A 12,395-nucleotide genomic window follows, 5' to 3' on the forward strand; every position below is an offset into this window, starting at 1 on the left:
ATCAAAACCCAGGAAACATTACATTTATCACAAACAGTTGTCATTTCTCCAATCTTTATGTGTAGAAAGAGAGTGAGTATTCCACATTTATAATGTTCGTGCATTTTTAAGTTCCAGACTAAGCCATGCATGGCCACAAATTATAAAATTTTACTGTGGACAATTACAGTTTTCTCTTTTTACCACAGGACATCTAGGAATATGGCTGTCGATCTAACAGAAAGTACGCAAGGCGCTGACAACAACATTGCACAACAAGAAGCAAACGCGACACCTGACATACAACGAACTACATCCAAAGCCTCTCCCCCTCACCCCCCCCCCCCCCCCCCCCAGCTCGCACAGCGCAAAGGGAGAAAGAAAGTCCAATTCCGAAGAAGCGAAAACAGGACGAGTTTGAAAAAATGTTGTTGGGCGTTTTGGAAACGAGTTTGCAACAATCACATATAAAGGAACCTAGAACTAATGATCCAGATGAAATGTTCTTACTTTCGTAAATGGCCTTTATTAAGAACTTTAGCCCAGCTGACAAGATGGATTTTCAACTAAAATATTTACAATTGGTTCAGTCCTACTCACATGCACAGCCGTCCAGAATTACACCTGAAAGTGACCAACAATCATCTCAGTCCACAAGCAGCACACCTACAATGATCTTCGAGGAAAAATGAGAAGATTCAATCCTGTCCTTTTATGCATTGTAAACAAATAATACAATAAGTAATAAAACTTCATTTACCTCAGAGTAATTGATAGTTTTTCTTCAGCCCTTATACAATCACGTAGTCGAGTGTTTCATCCAGTAACAGCATTCGACACATTAGAGAGCACAGTTTCGTATTACTTAATAGACATCCTGTTGTGGTTGGCAGGAGAGCCAACACCGCGTTACTAGAGGAGGCCGAAATGCACGCGTTTTAGCTCACACAGGCTGGCGTGAGGTCTGGAACAGGACAAGGAAATTAGAATTTAGAAAAACGGACGTAGCTGGTGGAATACTTAACTTTAATCCATTAATGATGAACGTCGGTCTTGACGGTACATGATTCACAATATCTATAGTAACTGATAATGGCGCCTTGCTAGGTCGTAGCAAATGACGTAGCTGAAGGCTATGTTAAACTATCGTCTCGGCAAATGAGAACATAAGTAGGCAGTGAACCATCGCTAGCAAAGTCGGCTGTACAACTGGGGCGAGTGCTAGGAAGTCTCGCTAGACCTGCCGTGTGGCGGCGCTCGGCCTGCAATCACTGATAGTGGCGACACGCGGGTCCGACGTATACTAACGGACCGCGGCCGATTTAAAGGCTACCGCCTAGCAAGTGTGGTGTCTGGCGGTGACACCACAGACATCCTGTAGTTCTCAAAAAACTTTTCAGGGTTTTCTTTAAGTTTGTTGTGTAGCAGAGTGAATGTTCCCCTCTCTGATCTGTCCTCAATTATTGGATGAGTCCAAAAACGTCTTTTTTGTCTACGTCGTCTCCGTCGAATCAGTAACAATGCAGCACATATTATTGTTGCACATTGTTTACTTAATACATTCATTTCTCAATGCTGCGATGTCACCCAGGCAGGTCTGAAACGCTAGTGAGCCATATATGGCCACGTTCACGCCTTTGGTCGTTAGGACGCGTTGCGCTGAAAGAAGCTATATACACGGTCGAATGTGGTCATCACCAGGCGACTTTTGAAGCTGCTTCTTTAGACGCTGAGCGTCCAGCTTCAAAAAACGCAAGTGTGGCCGTAGCCTTAGTACCACGTTTGGACGTCATGATGCACCTTTACATACTCCCTTCCCCCCTCCCCCCTTCCCTTGTACACACGGCTGGTTGTATGGTCCCAAATTTCTTTCAACATACCGACGCGTTGCTCTAATCTCCCACGATCTTGTGCTGCAATAACTGTTTTAGAAATCTTTCTGCGTCGTTTTATTATGAGATCAATACATTTATCGACACGTTGTAGTAAGACCTGCTGTTTTTCTTTTGCACGATTCATTCACTCGTTGCGTAAAAAAAGATAGAAAGTGTCTTATGGAATTATTGGTTGTTAGGCCACAAAGCTAAGTTAAATGATGACAGAACGCACAATCAATGAATTGAGATGCCTTAGCCGGCTGGGGTGACCGAGCGGTTCTAGGCGCTACAGTCTGGAACTGCGCGACCGCTACGGTCGCAGGTTCGAATCCTGCCTCGGGCATGGATGTGTGTGAAGTCCTTAGGTTAGTTAGATTTAAGTAGTTCTAAGTTCTAGGGAACTGATGACCTTAGAAGTTAAACCCCATAGTGCTCAGAGCCATTTGAACCATTTTTGAGATGCCTTATCGTGACGTGTGTGGTCTCTTGCAACTTCTGTGTAATACTCATCGCACAGCGACATGGCGAAGTTATTGTTGTCCTGAGAAAGTATCCAGTCGTGCGGCCTCTGAGCATACATAATTATTAGCGTTTCTTTGTGTTCCTTGTTTTATTCGCAATAGGTTTCTTGTCTTTTTATTTCGTGTCAAGCGTTAACCTCTCGTAGCATAGGGATCATTAAAGGCATGTAATTCAATTTCGACAAGACTATCTTGAAAGAAATAGCCAAGTATTCGCTTTGAATAACTAAATTAATTAACACTACTCATATATGGTGTTAATTTGCCTCATATATCTTATTAGTTTCTACCAGTAACCTGATATGTTGTTTCAGTGGCAACAGAATTTCCACACATACTCAATCCAACTTCGAAACTTGCTTATAAATGTCGTTAGTGCTTATTTTTCTAATTAGTGGATCATAATTTAAAAAAAAAAAACGATGTTGAATGCATTTAACAGTTCATCTAGCTTGCATACCAACAGCTATAATGGCCTGTTAGTATGATACTAAAATACAACCACTGCGTTGTACAAATGGCTCTGAGCACTATGGGACTTAACATCCATGGTCATCAGTCCCCTAGAACTTAGAACTTCTTAAACCTAACTAACCAAAGGACATCACACAACACCCAGTCATCACGAGGCAGAGAAAATCCCTGACCCCGCCGGGAATCGAACCCGGCAACCCGGGCGTGGGAAGCGAGAACGCTACCGCACGACCGCGAGCTGCGGACACACTGCGTTGTATCTTTGCGCAGAACAGCAACACGGGATTCCCGCAACTGCCCCTTACGGTCATTTCCTTGGTATGGGACTGACTTTTGTCCCCCAGAATCATCTATGCAAACGTAGGCCAGTTCCTCATTTTCGCTATAGGAACACAGTAGGTAAACAGTTCAAACGCGAAAATACAGAACTGATTTCTCAAGCTGCGACATGGTCCCAAATGGAACAGTGATCCAGAAAGTGTAGAATAAGTTTCTTTATTTCACATCTATGATCACAAACTTGTTAGGTCCTCAGCAAAGACCATCTTCAGATCTGCTGTAAACATGGGGGAAACGCGAATATAACAGGTGGGTTGTCTACCGCTTAAAACAATAAAATAGGCTATGATGCAAAGTATTACTGAAATAATGTGAAAATCATGTGATTTAACTATGACGAGGCATATCTGTTTTAAAAACATGTCCTAACATAATGGAGCCATAGTGGCATAATCAAATGACAAACACAAAATCAGCACCAGCATCGTCACACGTATATAAAATCTGGTATGTGCTAGAGTCCTCTTGCTCACAGCGCTGCTGCTCCAAACAAACCGCGTACAGTAACCAACCACAAACTGTTTGTGTCACTGTCGCAAGCTCGTCAGATGCCGCTACAGCAGGCGTACACATATTTTTCAACGATATAATTGTACGATAAAAATAAACAGAAGAATACAAACAGTAAAGTCTGTATCGGTCGTAACAGGTGTATAAGACATTACAATAACAAAATGCAATAAGTTAAAACACGACAAAAGTTAGATTGTTGAAAAGAAAATAGTTAATTGACAATAATTCTGATACGCACTTGTGGCGAATTTTACATGAAAATATAATGACGTACATAAGAATAAGCAGGCGGAGTTCACAGAATAATATAAAAATGATAAAACAAATAGCGAAAGAAGCCAAATGAATGAAAACAGACTGTAGTAATAATCAGCGCCGTCTGATGGCGTGCCTGCCAGAATGCCGCATAGGCGAAAAGTGGTTAGAGGAACGTAACCGCCAGAGAACCCCTCGAATCTTGCGACACGTCGTTCCAAGAAAAGATAAGCAGAAAAAGCACAAGAAAACAAGAGAGTTGTTCGCTCAACTTAAGAAAAAGAAGTAAATATGCGAAGCACACTATACTAGGTAAAGACAGAGGTAAAGATCGACAGAAGAGAGGCGATCAGTGATTAATGTAGAACAATGTCAAACAAAGCAAAGGAGATATTGGGTAAAAAATCGCTCTGCCCATTGAGCCCTTTTGCTGGCTCTTGTTTTTCCGTTTTATAAATTTCAAGCTTTTCTAACTCATCTCATGGGCACTAATACAAGCACGGCTGCTAGTGGGTTTGTTATTACTCTCATTTATACTAGTTACGGCATAGTTTATTTCATTTAGAGTACTCGTTCCCACAAATGCACTACACTGTTTACACTTAGCTAACAAGAGGCTACCCCTTCCACAAATAAAAACTCAAGTGCTTAGGGCGGTGAGATAGTGAACTCTACTTGTGTGTTCAGAGATTTAAGTTGTTTTCAGTGGCAGGCTTATGGATTTAACTCTATAAACTAGTGCTTGAGAGAGAGACTGGCAACTGTCTCTTGTTAATACTGTGCGACATTATTAAGAATAGGGCTAAGAGCTTTCCCATTCGACTGAAGCATGTGGGCTTGCCTCAAACACAGACTCACTATACTTAAAAATGTGTGCTTATTATTATTATTGTTATTATTATACTTTAATGATTCTTTAAAAAAAAAACAGGATAATTGTGTTTCGTAGATCAAATGCATGTGTTACCTGTCCTCATTCACATGCTCAAACGTGTTTCTTGATGAACCCTCCTAGTAGCACTGCGGTCAATACGACCCACTAAACACTCTGGAAATGTACACTGATGAGCCAGAACATTATGACCAATTCTCACCGCGAGGCTGTATGCCGCCTGGTAGCGTTGAGGGCACGTGAAGCGGTAAGAGAAGTATAAGAATGGGGAATCATTCTAGCGACGATAAGTGGTGCAAATGCGGAAATACGCCGACTTAAGCGACCTTGACGAAGCCAGATTGTTGTGACCCAGTGCCTGGGAGCGAGCATCTCGGAAACGGCGAAACTGGTCAGCTGATCGCACGCTGCTGTGGAAAGTGGTTGAAGAATACTGAAACCACGAGTAGGCGACAAGAAGTTGGACATCCATACCTCATCACAGAGCATAGGGATCGGAGTCTTACGCGCTCTCTCAATCTGTGGCAGACGTAACGACAGTGTACAGTGCTGGCGCAGACACGAGTGCAGTGTTGGACGTGGGGTTCCGCAGCAGAGGGCCCTTAAGTGTTGTCATGTTGACTCAACAGCATCGTCAGTTATGATTACAGTGGCCATTCGGATCATTGAGATTGGGCCACAGATTAATGTAATCGTGTCGCCTGGTCAAATGAATCCCGTTTATTGTTAAACCAGGTAGATGATCACGTCCAGATGCGCCGTCATCCAGGCGAACGGCTGTTCGAAACATGCAGCGCGCCACGGGCACAGGCCGGTGGGAGCAGTATTATGTTATGGGGGACATTCACCTGGGCTTCCATAGGATCTACGGTAGTAATCGAAAGCACCGTGACAGCTGCAGACTACATGAACATTATTAGGGATCACCTGTAACCCCTTATGCTTGATGTCTTCCCCAACAGCGATGGGATCTACCAGCAGTATAACTGTCCGTGTTACAAAGTCAGAATCGTGCTGCAACGGTTTGAAGAGCATGACAGTGAACATACGTTGATGTGTTGGCTATCAAATTCGGCTTATCTGGATCAGATGAAACCCAACTGGGATACTATCAGGCGTCACCTCCGCTGCCACAAACCAGCCTCATGAAAATTACAGGGCCTATGTGTATGCATCTGGTGCCACAAACCCCTGGAAACCTATCAAGTACTTGACGAGTCCATAGCACGCACAGTCATTATTTATTTGTGTTCCAGAGGTGGACAACACACTTTTAAGTTGGTGGTCATAATGTTTTGGCACATCAATGTATATCTCCCTTGTTTTAAAAACTATGGTATTCATAGTACATGACTTTCTCCCTGTAATGTTTCATCCATTTTTATATTTTCAACATTTTATAACTTAATCATGTTTTTTTTTTCACTGACTATTACTGGGGTCAATACGACCCCAATATAAATTCCTTTTTGTTTCTTGAATATTTATGAAAATAAAATGATGACTGTTACGTTGAACAACTGTAATGTACGTTTTTACGCTATTCGTTAAAATAATGCCAATACAGACTTCCTGTGTAGATAACTTGGGGCCTTTGTGAACCCAGTGGTATTCAGTGAAACAAAAAAACCTGATAGTAGGAGGGTTCGTCTATAATTCATTGAGGTCTGCCTAGTGGGAGAAGTTTAATCGGTCTGCTAAAATTCTTTGACTATTTTGTCTTCCTATCACGCTCCTCCGCCTTTACTACGCGTTTTCAAAATCTATTACATGTTTATAGAAGCCATTTTACAGCTATCGCGCTACAGTGCAATGGCGTAGTAGTATATCTTTCCTGGTGCTCTTAAATGCGAGAAGCTACCTCAGTGAACTTGCCTTCTTCTCTACGCCTTCTTCTTCTTCTGGATTGGTAGACGGATGCCCTCCCTGGCGCCACCACTCACCCCGTGACGGAATTCGAGGACCTCATCCGTCTGCGTCTCGTGTAAATCTCATGTCCAAGGGTGAGAACTTTTTATAAATGTGTATCTGAAGAGGGAAGTGAGCACGAGCCTGGTATTGACCTAGTTGGATGCGGGAAACCGCCCAAAACCCACATCCAGACTGGCCATCTCACCAACCCTCGTCGTTAATCCCGAACAGGCTCGCCTTCCCCAGCCGTGGAAGCGGCGCGTTAACGCACACAGCTACTTGGGCAGGCTCGGCGGACTTCCCTGATTATCACAAAATTTTAGAAACTCCGAACTTAAGTAAAGCAGTCACGAAACCAAAAGTAATGTAATTTACTAAGGACGGACCTGCTGAAGGTTGCCCGCCTTAAGGCTTCCTCCTGCTAACAAACAGCTCATTCAGTTATTTGATCCCACAGTTGCCTTCTCGTTCTTCCTCCAAAGAGTTGGCGATTCGTCTGTTCCAGTCACAGTGGAAGTTGCATCTAAAGGCGTTGAATGATGTACCTGTCTATTTCGCCGTCTGAAGCAACCATTGGTTACAAAATCACTAAATACGCTCAGATGACAAAAGTCATGTGACAGCAATTTGCACATATACAGATGGCGGTAGCATCGCGTACAAAAGGTATACACCCTCAGTGCACTGAGGCAGTGCACCAGAATAGTAGTTGGAGCTAGACGCATGGGACATTCCATTTCCAAATTCGTTAGGGAGTTTGATGTTCCGAGATCCACAGAGTCAAAGAGTGAGTCCTCTAACCACGAACAACGCAGTGACCGACTGTCGTCACTTAATGACCGAGAGCAGAGGCGTTTACGTAGAGTTGTCAGTGCTAACAGACAAACAACACTGCGTGATATAAACGCAGAAATTAACGCGAAACGTACGACGAACGTTTACGTTAGTACACTGCCATGAAATCTGTCGTTAATAGGCTCTGGCAGCAGACGACCGACAGGAGTGCCTTTGCTAACAGCACGACGCCGCCTGCAGCGACTCTCGTGGGCTCGTGAACATATTGTTTGGAACCTAGACGACTGGAAAACCGTGGTCTGGTCAGATGAGTCCTGATTTCAGTTGGTAAGAGGTTTGAGTGTGGCTTGGACCCGACGAATCCATGGACTCAAGTTGTCAACGAGACACTTTGCAAGTTGGTGGTGACTCCATAATTGTGTGGGTTGTGTTTACATGGAATGAACAGGGTCCTCTGAACCAGTTGAACCGATCATTGACTGGAAATGGTTATGTTCGGCTACTTGGAGGCCATTTTCCATGGAATTTTGATGGATGACAATGCACCATATCACCAGGCCACAATTGTCCTTGATAGGTTTGGAGAACATTCTGGACAATTCGAGCGAATGGTTTGGCCACCCTGATCGCCCGACATGACTCACATCGAATATTTATGGGATATAATCGAGAGGTCAGTTCGTGCACAAAATCCTACACTGGCAACACTTCTGTAATTATGGACTGCTGTAGAGGTGTTTCTGCAGGAACTCCCAACGACTTGTTGAATCCATGCCACGTCGAGTTGCTGCACTACGTCGGGCAAAATGAGTTCCGACACTGTATTAGGAGGTATCTCGTGACTTCTGTCGCCTCAGTGTACTATGTTAGAATTTGCTAGGTTCTAGTCATACAGGAAGAATATGTTGCCCAATTTGTTTCCTCGGTGCTAAGGGCACCTTCCGTTCTAGAGAGCATTGGGCCAGTTTAGGTACGAGGGCGTGCTGCAAAGTGATGCCTCCGAATTATTTATGTGAAAACTCTTAACGCTAATTTAATCAAACAAGCATTGTTAACGCTCTACATCTTTGTTCTTCTTGTCTAGAATATATTTCTCAGCATAGTCACTCTGGTGACGAACACATTTCTCCCAGCGAAAGACCAGTTTGTTGTTACCGTCACTGTAGAATGTTTGACTTTGTTTACGGAGTCACAACCCCACTTCTACTTCCACTGCTTGATCAGTATCAAAGTCCTCGAAGGTGTTCCTTAAGTTTTGGAAACAGATGAAAATCGGATGGGGTCAAGACGGGGATGTATGGAGGCTGATCGATGACAGTGAAACCATGGCGTCGGATTGTTGCAGATGTCGCAACGCTCGTGTGTGCTCTGGCATTGTTATGCTGAAGGAGAAGGTTATCCATGTGTGGACCAACTCTTCCAAATTCGAAACTCGATTACAGCACGCTGTTTCTCACGCACCGACACAGTTACGTTACACACCGCCATGTTACACTCTACAGTTCGGCAAAGGGCTGCCAATATATAGACATGAAGAATTCTGCTAACTTTTGTTTTACTTAAAATGCTTTAAGAGTTTTCACATAAAAAGTTCGGAGGCGTTACTTTTCAGCACACTTCGTACGTTAGTCCTAAGGCTGAAAATAATTTATGAATAACAACTACTCCAATATGGATTCCTATAAATTTACGGTAAAATTCTTCAATGACCCCGACACGTTCACATTGCTGTTTATCGACACGAAAACGCTACTCGCAAATACTCCTCTAAAATACACGGAGACGTGCTCCAAATACATTATCATCACGATTTATCGATATACAGTGGGGAAAGAGGGACACGAAATGATGTCTTGATCACCTACGTAACCAACAAGAACCAACTCTGATCCCAGAGCGTACAGTCGGATGTTTTGTTGAGCATCCTACAAAGAATTCGCTATTTTCCTCTCGATATCTTTGCAAATTATCTGTATAACCTCAGAAAACAACGATTCCTGTCTACCACATAGCACTATAGATGAACGAGAACCATCTGCGACCCTACAATGATAAGCAACAGAGTCATGACCAGCCATCTAACAGCGTCTTGAATCTCCTCTGCTTCATAGAACAGTTGCAGTGGTAATCGTCCTACAAGCCTCTCTTCGCTGTTGGAGGTAGTTGGTATCAGACATACTGTAACTGGTGACGCAGTTTCTCTCATTACGAACCAGTCGCTTGTCAGTGAGCTATCAGGTTGGAGCGGCGCTCTTTTAAAGAAGCGGTTCAAATACCCATCGGGGCACCTAGATTTAGGTTTCCCACGGTTTCCTCAAATTGACTGAGGTAAATGACTTAATGCTTCCTTTAAAATGGACACGGCCGATATCCTTTCTTATACTTTTTCATTTCGTGTTTGTGCTTCGTCTCTAATGACCTCGTCGTTGACGTGACATTAACTCGCAACGCCCTTAGAACAGAAAAATTTCGTGCTTATGTTAGTATTACTTAATTTCAATTATTGGAATACATACTGCAATCACCTCTGCTATTTGTGCAAGGGACTGATGAAAACTAGGAATCATGCATTTTCTGAAGATGGATAATGATTTTACGCACGTAAGTTTCACACTGAGGTGACAAAAGTCATGCGGTATCTCCTCACATACTGTCGGACCTCCTTTTGCCCGGCGTATTGCAGCAATTCGACGTGGCATGGACTCAACACGTCGTTGGAAGTCCCCTGCGGAAATATTGAGCCAGGCTATCTCTATAGCCGTCTATAATTGTGAAAATGTTGCCGGTACAGGATTTTGTGCAGGAAATGACCTTCCGATTATGTCCCATAAATGTTCGATGGGATTCATGTCCGGCGATCTGGATGCCCAAATCATTCACATGAACTGTCCGGAATGGTCTTCAAACCAATCACAAACCATTGTGGCCCGGTGACATGGTGTGTTGTCATCCATAAAAATTCCTTAGCAAATGGGTGCAAATGGTCTCCAAGTAGCCGAACATAACCATTTCCAGTCAATGATCTGTTCAGTTGGATCAGAGGACCCAGTCCATTCCATGTAAACACAACTCACACCATTATGGAGCCACCACTAGCTTACACAGTGCCTTGTTGATAACTTGGGTCTATAGCTTTGTAGGATCTGCGCCATACTCAAGGTTCCAACCGATATGGTCACAAGTCCAGGAGCGGCGTTGTAGGCGATGTCGTGCAGTTAGCAAAAGCACTCGAGTCAGTCGTCTGCTGCCATAGCCCATTGACGCCAGATTTCACCGCACCGCACTATCGGATACGTTCGTCGTACGTCCAACACTGATTTCTTGCGTTTATTTCACGCAGGTTTTGCTAGTCTGTCACCACTGACAACTCTACGCAAACGCCGCTGTTCTCGGTCGTTAAGTGAAGACCGTCGGCCACTGAGTTGCCCGTGGTCAGAGATAATGCCTGAAATTTGGTATTCTCGCACACTCTTGACACTGTGGACCTCGGAGTATTGAATTCCCTAACGATTTCCGTAATGGAATGTCCCATGTCGCTAGCTCCAAGTACGGCCATAATCTTGTCGGGCACCTCTTTACATGAGTCACCTGAGTACAAATGACAGCTCTGGCAATGGTTCAAACGGCTCTAAGCACTATGGGACTTAACATCTGAGGTCATCAGTCCCCTAGACTTACAACTACTTAAACCTAACTAACCTAAGGACATCACACACATCCATGTCCGAGGCAGGATTCGAACCTGCGACCGTAAGAGCAGCGCGGTTCCGGATCGAAGCGCATAGAACCGCTCGGTCACAACGGCCGGCGCTCTGCCAATGCACTGCCCTTTTATAAGTTGCGTACGCGATGCTACTACCATATGTATATGTGCATACCACCATCCTGTGACTTTTGTCACGTCACTGAATGTTGGTACTTGCATGTGGTTTAAGCTGGTCTGGTGCTTGAGCATGATGACTACACGGAATTGAGGCGCAAATAATTCACGTCGCATAGGAAAGGTTTTATACAAAACCACTGTTATTTAGTGATGGCATGTACCTAAGTGTGATACCTTAAATAGAAAAATTGTGATGTACAAAAACATTAGAATGCATTATTTTGATACAATTTAGAAGCAGACCAGGAAAATCTTCATACAAGAATTGTCGTAAAACTGAAACGAAAATCACCTCAAGACAGTAAATGCATCATGCTTCTTTAGTAAACGTACTGTCTTCGAACGAAGACAGATTCTCATGTATTATTTTATTTGCAGATCCCATCAGCGGTCAAAGTTTGGTGCCGGCCTGTACCTGGATAACGCTGTACATTCCTGCCAACGGTACTATTTAACGGTAAGTCTTCCCAGGAATAACCACAGACCTACCACTTATAAGCATCTATATAATTTAGACCATTGACGCTGAGATAAAATCACGACAAAAAGCAAAAGATCACAACATTATTTATCATCAACAAGAATTCGCTAACAGGCAATAGGAAACTAAGTGTTTTCCTCTATCAAAAATTGGTAAAACTTCTTGGTTGATCGACAGTTCACATACCTCACATGCTAATTCACCTAAGTATGGTCTGATGGGCTCACTTTAAGTTCACATAGACGTACAAGTTACACTGCAGCACTGTAAGCAAATTTCAGATGCATCCACTGTCTCATAACTAGCGTCACAATCTACTTCTTCAGGAGTCTAGCCATCGCCGGAACAACAGCAAGTATCAACACAAGAGAAACTGTCGAGTTATTGTTATACAGATTCTCTACATACAGAAGTATATTTGCAGTGCTATGGTCTCTATTTATGTGAGTGACCCTTGTGATTCACCAACATCTAT

The 12,395-nt window shown here is 43.4% G+C and overlaps 1 protein-coding gene across 1 annotated transcript in view; it reads left to right on the forward strand.

Annotated features, from left to right (window-relative positions):
* LOC124722921 (protein Malvolio) overlaps positions 1-12,395 on the forward strand; it is a 343,226-nt gene that overhangs the window by 77,356 nt on the left and 253,475 nt on the right. The window contains exon 2 of the mRNA XM_047248076.1: positions 11,818-11,896. The gene's annotated coding sequence lies outside the window, so the exon portion shown is untranslated. The remainder of the gene's footprint in view (positions 1-11,817; positions 11,897-12,395) is intronic.

This window comes from Schistocerca piceifrons, chromosome X (genome assembly GCF_021461385.2).
Source record: "Schistocerca piceifrons isolate TAMUIC-IGC-003096 chromosome X, iqSchPice1.1, whole genome shotgun sequence".
Classification (NCBI taxonomy): Eukaryota; Metazoa; Arthropoda; class Insecta; order Orthoptera; family Acrididae; genus Schistocerca; species Schistocerca piceifrons.